We start from the raw sequence: 14,569 nt of genomic DNA on the forward strand, positions 1-14,569 counted from the left end.
TTAGTTTGGAAGCTTGGTTTCAAATTGACAAGGTGCGTTTGTGGCTTGTCACTTCCGTCTGAATGCTCCCTAAGGAAACGTTCATGAATTACCCAGGGTTCGAACCAGTGCCGGATCTACAAATCTTGCCCCCTTCCCCAAACGCCCCCACTCTACCTATCTACCTACCCTCACACACACACACTATACATATATCTATATATATAATGTGTGTGTGTGTGTGTAATTCTTGATCTCATGTTAACAGTCACATGCGGTGTCCCGACAGAACGTACCAGCGACAAAACGTACCACTTCAAGGAAAACGCTTGAACTTAAAATTAAAAGAGTTTGTGGAGTCCCGAATGATGCTCAGTTAGATGTGAAGAAGCGTATGTAAGAGGCGAAGAAAATGGTTCGAAAGGAAGACACGCCAATCATCAAGATTTACAACGATACTCTAGGCAACCTACACGACAAAGGTTAGGTTAGGTTAGGTTAGGTTAGGCTAGGCTATGTTACGTTAGGTTAGAACTGACATAACTAAAACGAAAAATCGAAAAAAAGACGAAGAGAGAAAAAATGTGGACGACAGCTTAACCACAGCTGATTTTAAACACGCCAAAATAGCTATATATGCATTATATAGTAATTTTACCAGTCCAAAGCGTGGATAAAGTGTAATGGAAATCAGCAAAACCATCAAGTGGTACGTTTTGTCGCATCGCAAATATTTTTAGACTCATTAGAAGATCCTTCGCAGGTAGCCGGTCAGGTGGTAGGTACGTTTTATCGGTGGTACAGTCATGGAAAAAGTTCTTCCCCATAAGGCTTTAATAGGAGCAAGTAATGCAGGAGGGTAGGCAACACATATTGCACCCTTCGATGATCGGGTGATTTTGCCTGTCTTAACACCGAGAAATGTGTTCCACGCGAAGGTCAACATGACAGGAAAGCAAAGAGGGTCACGTGACTATTGGTTACGTGGAGTGTTGTGCTTCTCCATGTCCCCAGTTCTTGATCCACATTGCAGAAAAAGCAGAGCTGCATGCAATATATGAAAATAGGTTGTTTTCAACTACACGCTTAATTATGATTTTTCCAATTCTAAATCTATCAGACGTGTCTCCCGATTTAGTCGGGACAGTCTTTTACTTTGAATTCCTGTTCGTCATAGGCGTAACTTGACGGGAGCAGAAAGGGCATTTGTAACCCCCCCCCCCAAATCAGGTTTCTTAAAGCTGCTAAAACATGAATTAAATACTATGATTTGACGCGTCCAAAAAAAGTATTATATTGAAAGATTGTTCCCAAATACGTAGATAGCAATTTAATACTTTGAAAGTGTCTCAGATTTGTTTATTATGTCACATCTTAGAGTGGCAAAGGTCTACTACAAAAGTGTAATTTCGTAACAGAAATATGAACCCACTTCTTTTATTTCGTAGCCGATTTCATCTTGAAACTGAAATTAAGAATATTAGTTAACAATGACATTGGTAAACAATAAAAAAATGTGTTATGCTTAGCGCTACTCCATGAAGGCGTATAGGGGGTGTGGGGGTAACGCCCCACACTTTCTTGATTCGTTCGTGAGTGGGGGTGATGTGATCAGCATCACGCCCCTGACCGCCTTTACCCCCAGGATTTCCCCCAGGTACCCATGTCATTCGACGCTGGGTGGGCGCCGGGGCCGCTTCCAACGTTAGTAAAGTTCCAGGGTTTGAACCGGCCGGGGATCGAACCCGGGGCCTATAGCATGGTAGTCAGACGCGTTACCGACTTGAGTCACCGGCACAGATAGACTAATCTGAACTGCATACAGTTTAAAGTGGGATCCGAACCACTATGTGCTATCACCTGGTATCGTACCCGAGACCCCTTGATTACAAGGCCTTACCACTACGCCATCAGTGAGGCGCACACAATCTTTGTATTTCGACCTTTTTTAACCTATATGTATCATATAATAGGTTGTTTAACGTTGCTATGCCTCTATGGATTATATTTAGCCAGTATTCGAGCACATAGCGTCAGATTTCATAGAATATAAGCTTCTCTTCCATGTTTATGGTTTCCTGTCTGCAATAGAAAAACTGGCAGGTTCCCATAGCTTTTCTTTCATTAGTCTTACAATGGTTGCATATCATATCACTCAAATTTGATTCATTCGTTTCGAACACAATCCCCGATGGCGCAGTGGGATCGTGGGCGCCTTGTAATTAAGGGATCCCGGGTTCGATACTCGGTGGATGAACATAGTGGTTCGGATCCCCCTTTAAACTGTAGGTCCATTCACGATTAGCCTAACAGGACATAAAGTGGACTTAAGACACCAAATCAAGCAACCAACACAATCCCGTTATTGTCCATATTATCGAATTCAGAACCTTCGTCGCGAATAACATAGGCAGTAAGACAATGTGAAATAACCGAATAGAAGCGGAACCTAAAACCTACAACGGATAGATTGGATTAAGTCGACGATACAGCACGCGTTCTGAAGTGAACAAGAATACGAAAGTTGAAGGACCTCTATACGCACCCACTTTTCCTCCACTGAATGGGGAAGATATCCTTCTAGCTGAGAAACCTTTACGTAGGAGTGCCCTGAGGGAACTTCAAGGCCACGATGATAAAGTATTCTCCGTGCAATGACGGGACCAAAACATACGTCAGATAGCTGTGTTCCTCCTTATTTCGTACGCCATTGATAACTGGAACACGTGACCTCGTCTTTGGTAGAGCAGAAGTATGCTTGCTTGCCACCACCCTTTAGTTCAGTGACCTTCGCCCGTAGTCAGCAAGAGTGAATGACTCACCAGATACTTGTTGTCTGTGAGGCTACACAAGAATAGATATTTCGTTAGTGGCTGTAAGTATTGTTTCATCTGCAGTTATATCAGTTAACATTTCAATAGTTTCCTAATGGTTACGTTAGTGATAAACATGTAAATTAGTTCTCGAGAGTGAACGTTTTATCTATTTGAACGGGGGATTTTTATAGAGCCTGCATGTATTATTTTTTCCTGAAACAAGAAGAAATTCGAAGACGCAAAAAGAGTTGTATAAGAGTAGTTAACAAAAGGAAAAAAGAAGAAGAAAACGAAAATGTAAATGCTGAAATAAATTATGGTAGAGATCGAGTGAATAACATTTTGTCATGGGGCCTCCTCGATGGAGTAGTGATAACGTCGTCGCCTTGTAATCAGTGGATCCCGGGTTTGATACACGATGGATGCACATAGTGGTTAGTATCCCACTTTAAACTGAAGGTCGAGTCCAGATTAGCATATCTGTGCACCAAACCAAAACTAAGAAAGAAATTGTCACAGTGTAAGAAAATTTCATGTTCAACCAGATACGAAACAAAAGGGAATAATATATTGCAGGTTGGAGTTCACATCTGTAGCATCTAACCAGCACAATTATGAATCGCAACATATCGTATCAGATCCATTTTTATTATACATGTATGATAATATAAGAGAAGTAGAGGAAAGAGAAAACCAAACGAAACACGGACGCCTTCTCCAGAATTTCAAATCTCGTTACATAAGGTTCTGGGTTGGAGTCCCGAACAGGCATGACTTTCTTGTTCTTGCCCTTTTATCTGCTTCATTTCATCATAATTCATCGTTATGGTTTACCTGCAGGGGAAGAATAATGACAATAATTGCCAATACAAAGCCAATGACAAACAGAACAACTCGATTACTGAGGTGCCAAGTGTCTCCGTCTCTCGGTTTGTCGAATTGAAAATTGCTCTCCCGTTCTCGGTCTCGATTAGTTAAATATAGAAATCGAAAATGTATGTGAATGAATATACATGTATTTTATATACTTCGTATTCCGGTTTTGTAGGAGATTTCGTGAGAGATGAAATAAGTACTCTTCCATCGTATTTATTTTTATAATTTTTATTCCCTGTTCGATGATCGCGACGATAAGGACGAGTGACCATTACATGAAATTGATGACGAAATAGTCAAACACCTCCGACAAGGACGGTACTCAAACCCGGGAACTTTGGCGACGATATCGAATGTCAATCACTTAATGAGCTTGACCACCGAGCCTGCTTAGTGTTGTTTCTGTCAGGTAATTCGTAATAACTGTCAATATCCCACATTCACTATCATTTGCTTCATAATTTATCTTATTGTTGTGATTAACCTGAATTCAAAGAATCAGTTGAAAGGCAAAAATGCAAGATTGAATGTCTCTGATGTTACTTCGTGCCGAATAATATTACGCGGTATTATGATATGAATTTATTAATCATATAATATGCCTATTCATTCCATTGATTGATCCCAATTGAGCACACAAAATATGGTATAATGTCCACTCCATGGAGGAGTGGTTAGCACAGCGCGCTACGATGCCATGGGTCCCTGGTTAGAATCTCGACTTGGGCGTGGGTGTCCTTGGTAAGTGTCCCTTCATCAATTTCATCATAGCATCACTCATCTTCATCGTCGCTATTTGCCAAAAGTGAAAGAATAGCAAATCTAAATAACAAACATCCAATCAAATCGAACATCTCTACCGATTTAATTCTATACGGTACCAAATTCCCACTTTATTACTGCATCTTAAGTCATTTTACAGCATCTCAATTGTTTTCCGAGTCGAAAACATTTGGAATGTTGTTTTGTGCAGTAGATTGTGCATTATTTCGTTGTTTGGATTGTTTAATTAACGTCGCATTAATTAGTTTTAGACCAATCGTGACAGGGGGAAGCAAGAGCACAAAAAAGCGAAAAATACAAGGAAGAGATCACGGCTTTCTTTAAAGATAGCATCCCGTGAATACAACTCAAGTGACTGCAGAATATTATGAATAAAATTTATTTCGCTTTTTCCTTTTATTTCTGTTTCAGTTATTTTACTTCGCTTTTCTTCTACCACTCGCGTTAATCGTGTCGGTGAGAAAGAATTATAAACTCGTGAAATGGACGATGGTACAAAAAAATATATGCCTCTTCCACGGTTCGAAACTGTCAATACAAAATATTGTCTTATTTTTAAAATTTACGGGCAAATATGGTTTGTCACGTAGCAATTTTCGCTTATCTCCTTCTCAAGGGGTTCCATTGCCTCTCTGATGTCGTAGTGGTAACGTCTTCGCCATGTAATGAAAGGCTTCCGAATTCAATACCAAATAGAGAGGCATTTGGTTCGGATCCCATTTTAATCTGTAGGTCCAGTGCATGAACTGGACTTAAACAATTAACGTGTGGCATGTGGTCTGTGATGAGAACCATCATTTCAGCGAACCTTCTTGGCAATGACTCTAATATCACTCGAAAGAATAGTATTTCCTTACGAGTAGCTCTTGTCAAGAAACCAGTTCCTGAAATTTTCTTCTGGAGGCCTCGTAGCACCCAGCTGTTTGTTGTGGCTGGGGCACGAGTCATGTGACTCATGCTATCAAAGCTCAATCCTTCTCGAGAACTCAGAATCACCAGGCAAACTTAAGCGAATATTTTGTTATTTGGATTGCATAAACAACAGGCTTTAAGACGTTACGAAATTCTACGTCCCGTGGCCCAGGTAATTTTTTCTCTGACTGTACGTTCGGTCGCGTATTCGTCACATGCAAGGGCCGGTGGTTCAAAAATCCCTTAACACCCCCTATAAAAGGTAAAGTTAGGCTGGGTAAAATTGATCATGTTAGGAACAAGTTAGGCTTAGGGGGAACCACATATGTGTGTTCCAAGCGGACGTCCGCCATATTGTATTCAACTCAAAATGTTTAAATGGGAAGGGGGTGATATGCATAGGCGCCGATTTCTTCAGATATTTGGAATGGCAAAGCTAAGTAAAGCATAAATACTGATTTATTTCTGTTTGCGGGGGGATGGGGTTCTTTTTTTTGTAAGTTGGGCCTGATACAATTGAGTTAATCTTTGAAAAATTGTAATTATTATAACTAGCGTTTACAACAAAACATATACGTATAACAGGGTATATCGAACTTTATTAGCTGGAAAAAAATCACTCTAGTACTGTGATTATGTAATTATACAACATAATACTTTACATGTAACTTTTGACAGAGAATTTGATTATCATCTTTGGTTTCCAATACGTATTCCTACAATCCTTTAGGAATTGGGTTCGAGAGGAAGACACGCCAATTACCAAGATTTACAACGATCCTTTGTTCCTTCACACATATTTACATAAAAAAGGAAGGCCCAAGATAAAATTTTCATCCAGGCGAGGTCGATTCTTGGCACCCCAACTGTCCACCCTGTCACCCTCCGCCTCAACTTTCTACCCTGATCCCACTACTTTCCACCTTCGGCTAATACAAAACATGACTTTGCTGTATATGTATTTACGGTTTAAACGACAATAAAAACCATGTTTTTTCAATGCCTTTATGTCAAAGAACGCGTGTATTTTATTGTATATCTAGATAACAGTAGTCTCTTAGTTTAAATTGCTACATGATTTTGCAATATACGTTTGTCATTGAGAAGTAACTTCAATGAATTTTTCTCTACACAAATCCAAATCTTTACAAAACAAATATCCACATTTATATAATCAGTAATAAGGATATGGCTCTACTAAATCTGGACGCCCCGGTCTCGCGCCGTCGAGGTTGGTGATCGCACACGTTTACAGGTGCATGTAAAAAAATACTAATCCTGCGATTATATAAACCAGTGGCATATTGAAAACAGAATGTTTTCAACTTCTGCTTGGTTTTTCCGAAAAGTGCCTATTTTGCAATAGACTGGCTCATTCAAGAGCATGAAGCCTACAGTATCCCCATTAATTTCCTCTATTCTCGCACATATTCATTCATAAATACCATGCGTTTTCCTTAATTCATTGCCTCCCCGATGGCGCAGTGGTAGCGTCGTCGCCTTGCAATCAAGGGGTCCCGGGTTCGATACCCGGTGGAGGCACAAGTGGTTCGGATCCCACTTTAAACTGTAGGTCCAGTCCCAATTAGCCTTACTGTGCATAAAGTGGACTTAAAACAACAAATCAACCAACCAACCTTAATTCATTGTCGGTTTGAAAAAGGAAATACTGAAATAGTAAACGCACAAGCACAAGAAAGACACATTGTTGATTCTGCCCATTTCAGAGCAGATTCCTGCGTAAATTCCTACCTGCTGCGTGCGAAGTTTCTGTCTGCAAAAGTTATGTAATATGCTGAAAGTTACGCATTGGGCCAAACGAACAGATGGGACCCGGACCCCCCTGCCCCCCGTGGTGATGTGATATGTACCGGTATGTGACACTGTTTTCTCACACCTGTAAAATGATATATTTGTTACAATCATGCAGTCATAACTTTTTCCTGATTAAAGATAGGGTGAAGAAACCTTCTCCACTGCATTTTTCGTGAAATTCTAGCTTTATTTTGTTCTACTGCCACGCGGGAGACCCGGGGTGGGTGAACTTAGGTCGGAATTTTTCTGGCTTTGTCCCCGCATAAAGCGGCTCCAGGGCCCACCCAGCATCAAATCAAATTGTACCCGGTGAGGGGTAAAGGCGGCCGGAGCGTGGTGCTGATCATATCGCCTCCAAGATGTCCGACATCGAAAATACGTGTGGCCCTGCCCTACCCCCATATACCCTAAATGTGCCTTCATGGGACATATACAAGGGTTGGATAAAAAGTAATGGCAACACTGGTATAATTGCTACTTGACTGTATTGGCAGAGGAGCACGTGTTACATTCCTTCAATGTAATCGCCCCCCCCCCCCCATCTCTACGACCTTCTGCCACACGTATGGAAGGCGTCGTACACCGTCAGCGCGTCCATCTCTGTCGATGTCCCGCAGTGACCGCCCTATAGCACGTATGATGGCTTCGCGCGTGTCGTAGTGCTTCACGCCCAGTGGTTCCTTCATTTTGGCAAAAAGGTCGTAATCACACGGTCTCATACCGGTGAATACGGCGGATGTTCCAGTACCTCCCACTACCAGTTATGCAGGAGCGCCGTCACAGTGTTCGCAGTGTGACACTTTGCATTGTCAAGCAGGATGATGGGACACCGTGCCAGAACGTGCCGTCGCTTTCTTCTTAATGCGAGACGAAGGTGGTGTTGCAAGAAGGTGCAGTAGTAGGCTGCGTTGACCGTCTGCCTAAGAGACGTTGTTCTTCTTGCCGAAACATATTGTTAGGGCGCTTGCACTCTCGTCCTCTGCTTCAGAGCACTGCTGTTTTTCACTGAATAACATACAATCGCACCCCACTCACTATACTTCCTCGTCTGACATTCCTTTATCAACCACGAAACGGTTGTGGCGCTGTGACTCGCCCCTTTCACGGGACAGCAGTGTTGCCATTACTTATTATCCAACCTAGATGCACGGGAACTTTAACTTTGCCTTTACCTGTATATATTGTATTCGTTTCTGTACCACTGACTAACTACGTTTATTTTTTACATACGAGAACCCTCTACTATGTCAATGGCTGAGGGCCCCCTAAAGGCTTACTTGTCTCCGGGCCCCCCACCCGCACTGCGAGGTTTTGCGGCTTGTAGATCCGGCACTGGTTCCAACCTAAAGCCTCTCTCTCGCTCTGCAGCCCGTTTTACCAACTGCGATGCTTGTTGTTTTTAATGTCGTCATTTTGCTTCGTGCAACTTACAACTACGTAGACAATAGGAGCATAACGTGTGTACAAATTCTTTGAGTTCTTCTTTTTTTTCTGGTATGAGTTTCAATATATCTTTCCTCGCGCAAGCACCTCCTCTGAGGGAGAAACTAAATTTCGTATTTGTATTTTTGCTATTTAGCGTCGCTTTTCTGCTACTTTGGGCAAATCGCGACGATGAAGATGATACGATGAAATACATGAAGGGACACCCACAAAGAACACCCATTCCCTAGCCGGAATTCGAATCTAGGATCCCTGTCTTCGTATCACTACGCCACGAAGGTCCACGCACTAAGTTTAGGTATGAGAATGAAGAATCCTGTCTCGTTCTTGGTCTCGTCTCGGTTTTTTTAAAAATATCTGTCTCGTTCTCGTTGGGTTTCTCTCAGTTTTGTCCCGAGTCTCAAAACAATTGATATGAAAAAAAAAACAACGAGAAATTAACAACATATGATTTTACATGTCCCTCGTTTACAGTGTTCTTCTTGCTGAAAAACTGTTATGCAAATGGAAGCAAAAAAAATGAGGACAATGCAAAATGGAAGTATAAACAAAAACTACAGTGGTTCCGGCCGAACAATGGACTTGAAAATTCTATTTTTGTCTTTTCTGTCGAAAGCCATGGAGGGTCACATGAACAGCTGAACAAATCGGCTATGTCCAGTTGCCGTGGTGAGAGGAAATTCTCGTGGTATTCTGCGTTGCTCAATTTTTGGTATTGGGTCGTTTTCGAAACAGATGGCACCCTCAACAAAGCCAAGCATGGAGAAGCGTAATGGTTCCCGCCACGTAGCAAGCGAATGGGTCTCCGATTACCTGCCTCTCCCTGAAATGTGAACGAAAGGGTCATGTTGACAGGAAGAGGTGTCGTGTACGACTGGACAAAAATCAGGCGTGTAGCAACCGGTAGCAATACCGCTTTTCTCCCCTTGAATTGGAGGCGAAAAATCTGGGTTTCCTCAAGTCCATTCTTTGGCCGGGCGGACTTTAATTTTTATTGTCTCGCACATTTTTACCGTGAAAAATGTGAATATTTAGGCCAGTTGTTCTCATATAATGTGAATAAATATAGATAAAACTAGAAATAAACAGGAGAGAGAGAGAGAGAGAGAGAGAGAGAGAGAGAGAGAGAGAGAGAGAGAGAGAGAGAGGAGAGACAAAACGAAAGGGAGAAAAGGAGAAAACTGAAAGAAGATAAGAAGATACGATACTAATTGCGAGAGAGAGAGAGAGAGAGAGAGATGATTATGAATTATACCAGGAAAGAGAGAAGCAGGGACAGACATATGGAGGAAAAAGTAATTTGGAAAAGAAGAGATAGCCACACACAGAGAGAGAGAAGAGAACATCGAGGAAGAGCGAGAATGCCATAGATATATTTTTTATTTAGCGATCATTTTCTGCTACTTTTGGCTAATTGTGACGATGAGAATGAATGCTGATTAGATGCAATTGATGGTGGTTGTTAATTGCCAAACTTTTCCGCTAGAGTTGTGTCCCTAAAGAATTTCGTTCATCATCTGGTTGTCCTAAGCTTTACATTGGAGCGCGATAGGAGAGCTATTGAAACGTTATTTTCAAAGAAGGTAAGACTTTTTTGTGTAAATCGATAACAAAAATGTGTTTATCAAACCTTTAATATTATGTAGCAAGTCATAAGTTTCCGAAAATTACATTTTCCTGAACCTAAGAATTAATATATTAAAGCGCAACGGTAGGGCAGCTCAGACGGGCTAAATATAGTATGTTTATGCACAAAGAGCACTAAACTTGACTTAATTTTGGTCATCCCTAGCTCCAATGGGTCTATAATACAAAAATTTAGATTTTTACACTACTCTTTTATGTTTCCTCTTGTTGCGACTTGCGAGTACGTGTAATTCAACGGTGGGAGTAGGAATCGGAGAAACTTGCCAAATTACAAAGAAAAAATGTATTAAGTGAGTAAGCGCATGATATTTATTATTATACACTATGCCCTATAACTTAATATTAACATATGTTTTCTTTGTATTAAAAAGACATTTTCCCCTCGTATTTTCGTCTTTATGTTCTTGGTTACAACAATTTTAAAATTATAATTCCTGTAAATAGGAAAGCCCTAGATATAAAAGATATAAAATATCTTTTGTAATAACTAATCTTCTCGATAAATGTGTATGTATAAAATAGAGAACCATAATTATTATGTATTATTCTTTACCAGATTGACAAGAAAACAGCACTTAAATTGGGAAAATTGCAAGTGACGTAAACAAGTGCTGTGCAAATTTTAGGCTTTTTTGAGTTCCGGTATCTTTTCTGTTGTTGACGATCATCTTATTAAAATTCCCAGTATCACAGCGCTGATAATTTGTCTATCATGTTCCGATATAATTTCTGAGGTTAACATGAAATTAAACTTGCAATTTAATGTAATAGCAGCTCGTTCAGCATCAAATTCCCCATGTATTTAAATGGGAGAACAATTGCCCATCAAAAGCGTGGGGACACAACAGGGGTGCTGGTGCTGGCACCTACAATATTTTGCTTTGACCAGGCCCGTTGATGAAGTGGACATTCGCAAAGAAAAAACCTTCACCATGCCAATACTCGAACCTGGAACCGCCGGTTAAGAGATCGTGTAAGAGTAGGGAAGCATATTCCGTCGTCCGATCGCGAACCGCAGCCAATAGGCGGAGCCGCTCCAGTCACGTGAGGCTGCTGGACTCCCAGCATTCAATGCGGCGATGTACCTTCGGAGCTAGAATGGTACGATTTTCTTTTAAAATGCAAGTTTTCCTTACTCCGGTTATTCTTTACCTTATGCTTATTAAGGTAGTGTAATATTTCGACGTATTCCCCGAAATCTCATGTTTACATGGATGTACGATACACATCAAAATTTTGTTTCATGACTACGTTCACAATTTTATGTGTTACCTTTGACGATGGAAAATCCAATGCTATCAGCTAGGGTAAAAGCACGTGACAAGTTTGTAGTTTGTTTGGACTTATTCTTGCTCAGTTGTCTGCTGGTGACGTCACCACTAATATGGTCCATCAGATCTGAAACATGCAGATGGTTGTTCCTAAGAAAGGGTTCCTGTGTAGTGAATCACACCTATCCATCCCAGTGATTTTTGTAATTTTGCTTAAAATCCTGTGTACTTACACCATTGACAACAGACCCATAGCGGGGGCAGGAAGCGTAGGGCGCTTATGTCCTGGTGCCTTTAAATAGACCAGGGCGTGTTTTGCTCTGAATTTATCGGTTCCCCCACTTTGTTTTCCTTTCTTTATTGTTTTTATTTATAACATACAATTACATACATGTACATGAAACAAAGAATATATATATATATATGGTGGGCCATAAGTCAGTTGTCACCAGCAATCGTCAGACCAAGGTTGAGATGGACATAAAGAAATTGGTAGGGATGGAAAAGAGTATATAGATCTTGCTCAGGATAGGGACAGATGGAAGGTCTGTGTTGCTACAGCCATGAACCTACGGGTTTAAGAAGGCTAGAGAGTTAGTTAGAGTTAGTTAGTTAGTTATGTGTGTGTATTACGGATGTTTGAAAATTATACATACACTCTCACGGTCACATACGCGTACATGAAGTAATATAAATAATTAGGAATGTTACGTAATAAAATGGAAACAGTGCATTTAGAGAATATATAAAATAGTACTAGTTATACATCAACAATGGATCATTTAGTAACGGATAGAAGTTGGAAACAGTGTCTTCGAATGCTTCAATTGAAATGTGCCGACATCAAAGAAATCATACGATGTTATTCTAGAGTGAAGAAAGCAGCCTAGCAAGACGAGAGGGGAAAACTCAAACCAGAAAATAACTTGATCTGGCGCAGCATGCATCATTAAAAGCGAAATTCCTGCACAAGACGAGCGAGACCCTGGTTTTGTAGAATTTGTTTGCGCTGCGTGCATTCAAAAGTTTTTTTTAGCCACAGTTACGCGATTTCTTGTTTTTTTATATAAAATGGGAATCATCTTTGCGTAAGAGCAGCACGACGAGAGATTCATTCTGACAAGAACGTATTCTGTTCGTCACGTTTATCGAGAAGGCGAGGATTCGTCATAAACACACAGTAATTCCTTCTGTGCGACGTTATGAAACTCTTATCTATCTCCCGTCAATGTCATGGCCGCATGAAAAGTATATTTTATATTCAATTTTCTTTCATGAAGGAAACGTCAATTAGCAATTTAACCCACTACATATTTTTGCACATGTTTTACAGGGTAATGCCACGAAAAAATTCTGTTTTTCGAAATGAAACACTCTCCTTCAGATCTCAACGACGACATACGCGCGAAATTTAACATTTCTAGTCTAACATTTAATGGTACTGTACAAAAACCAACCACAACTATAACCTTAATATTTCTGTGTTTCAGCTTGCTATATTGACAAAAGTTCCTTTCTCTCCAGTGTGGAACAATGATGTGGACAGTGTTTGGAAGAAAGAGTACCTGTAACTCGGTTACTTTTTCAAGAAACTAGTAACTAGCAACTAGTAACTAGTAACTAGTAACTAGTAACTAAAACAAGAGTTACACTTTATGAACAAATTCTCTCGGGCTATAGACCGGCTGAGTTCTGGAAATGTTTTCCAGCTTTCGATTGATTAATTAGGTTATTTTACGTCGCTTTTCTGCCACTTTTGACTAATCGCGCGAATGAGGATGAGTGATGAAATTGATGAGGGGACGCACAAGGAACACCCATACCCAGGCTGGGATTCGAACCCAGAACATCTGGTGCCGTAGCGGGATATGCTAGCCACTACGCCACGTAGCTTGGCCCGGGCTTTCGATAACAGCTCTCAAAAGCTCGGAAACCTTTCGAGATCTCACCTGGTCGATAGCCCGAGAGGATCTGTTCATCATTCGTCGCCAGGAAAGCTTCAAGACATATTTCAAGAGTTACTTTTCTTTATGCTTTTCGCATAGAAGGATTTTTGTCCAGCCAGATTTATGCAATATCTCGAACAAAATTGTCACCTCAGAATATGGTTGAGTTGATTGTTAAAATTGTGAGAAATATGTTAAACTTTTATCGCCAAAATCGGAACTGCGCATGTGCCCCAAGTGTATTTATTATAGTACTCCTAGGATTTAAGAGTATATGACCTCCGACTATCATACTGTCGACTATCATTACATTAGTCTTGGTAATTAGGAAAATTATGGTTTGCTAAAATGTTAATCTTCATTTTAAATTATATTGAAATTTCTCAATTTTTATTTATTCTGTATTTTTATACTGGCAGGTTCGCGAATAAGTAGCCTGACTCCACAGTACTACATACCAGTGTTTATTGTTAATTTAAACGGGGGCCATTTCCAGCACAGCATATGACAAGTGAGTGTGTTACCAAATATTTAGAAAAAAATAGTATTGTATTAACTGTAATAATGGCAATAATGAAGTAGTAGTTATACGTACATTATCCATTCGCTCGTTGTTTTAGTCTGGGCTTACTTTTTCTTGGCCCATTCTGTATTTAAATACATTAGGTTAATTATACTAGTGAAAATTAATGTTAATTTTTTCATTGTTATCAGTGAAGAAAAGGAACAACCCGCTTGCAATTCAAGGATGACACGATATACGAGTCATATCGTATCTAGAATAAAGTAACCACAATATATCTGTGGTACTACACACTCCTGGAAAGGTATTGCTTTCCATTTTGGGGAGGGGAAGCAGGGTATATTTTTTGTTATTATTTGCAGAAGGGTGTGACAATCAAATGGAGATGTCATCCGAAACGAAATGTATGGAACGTTGTCCAAACGGGTGTTTATTGCTTCATCCGCTTACACCGTGATTGCAACCCATGATGCTGCCCGAAGACTGAGATTTCAACATTTATTTTTAAAACAAACACTATTTTTCTTTAATTATATTTTAAATAGTTACTATTATTTG

This window comes from Lepisma saccharinum, chromosome 2, assembly GCF_977018435.1.
Source record: "Lepisma saccharinum chromosome 2, izLepSacc3.1, whole genome shotgun sequence".
Classification (NCBI taxonomy): Eukaryota; Metazoa; Arthropoda; class Insecta; order Zygentoma; family Lepismatidae; genus Lepisma; species Lepisma saccharinum.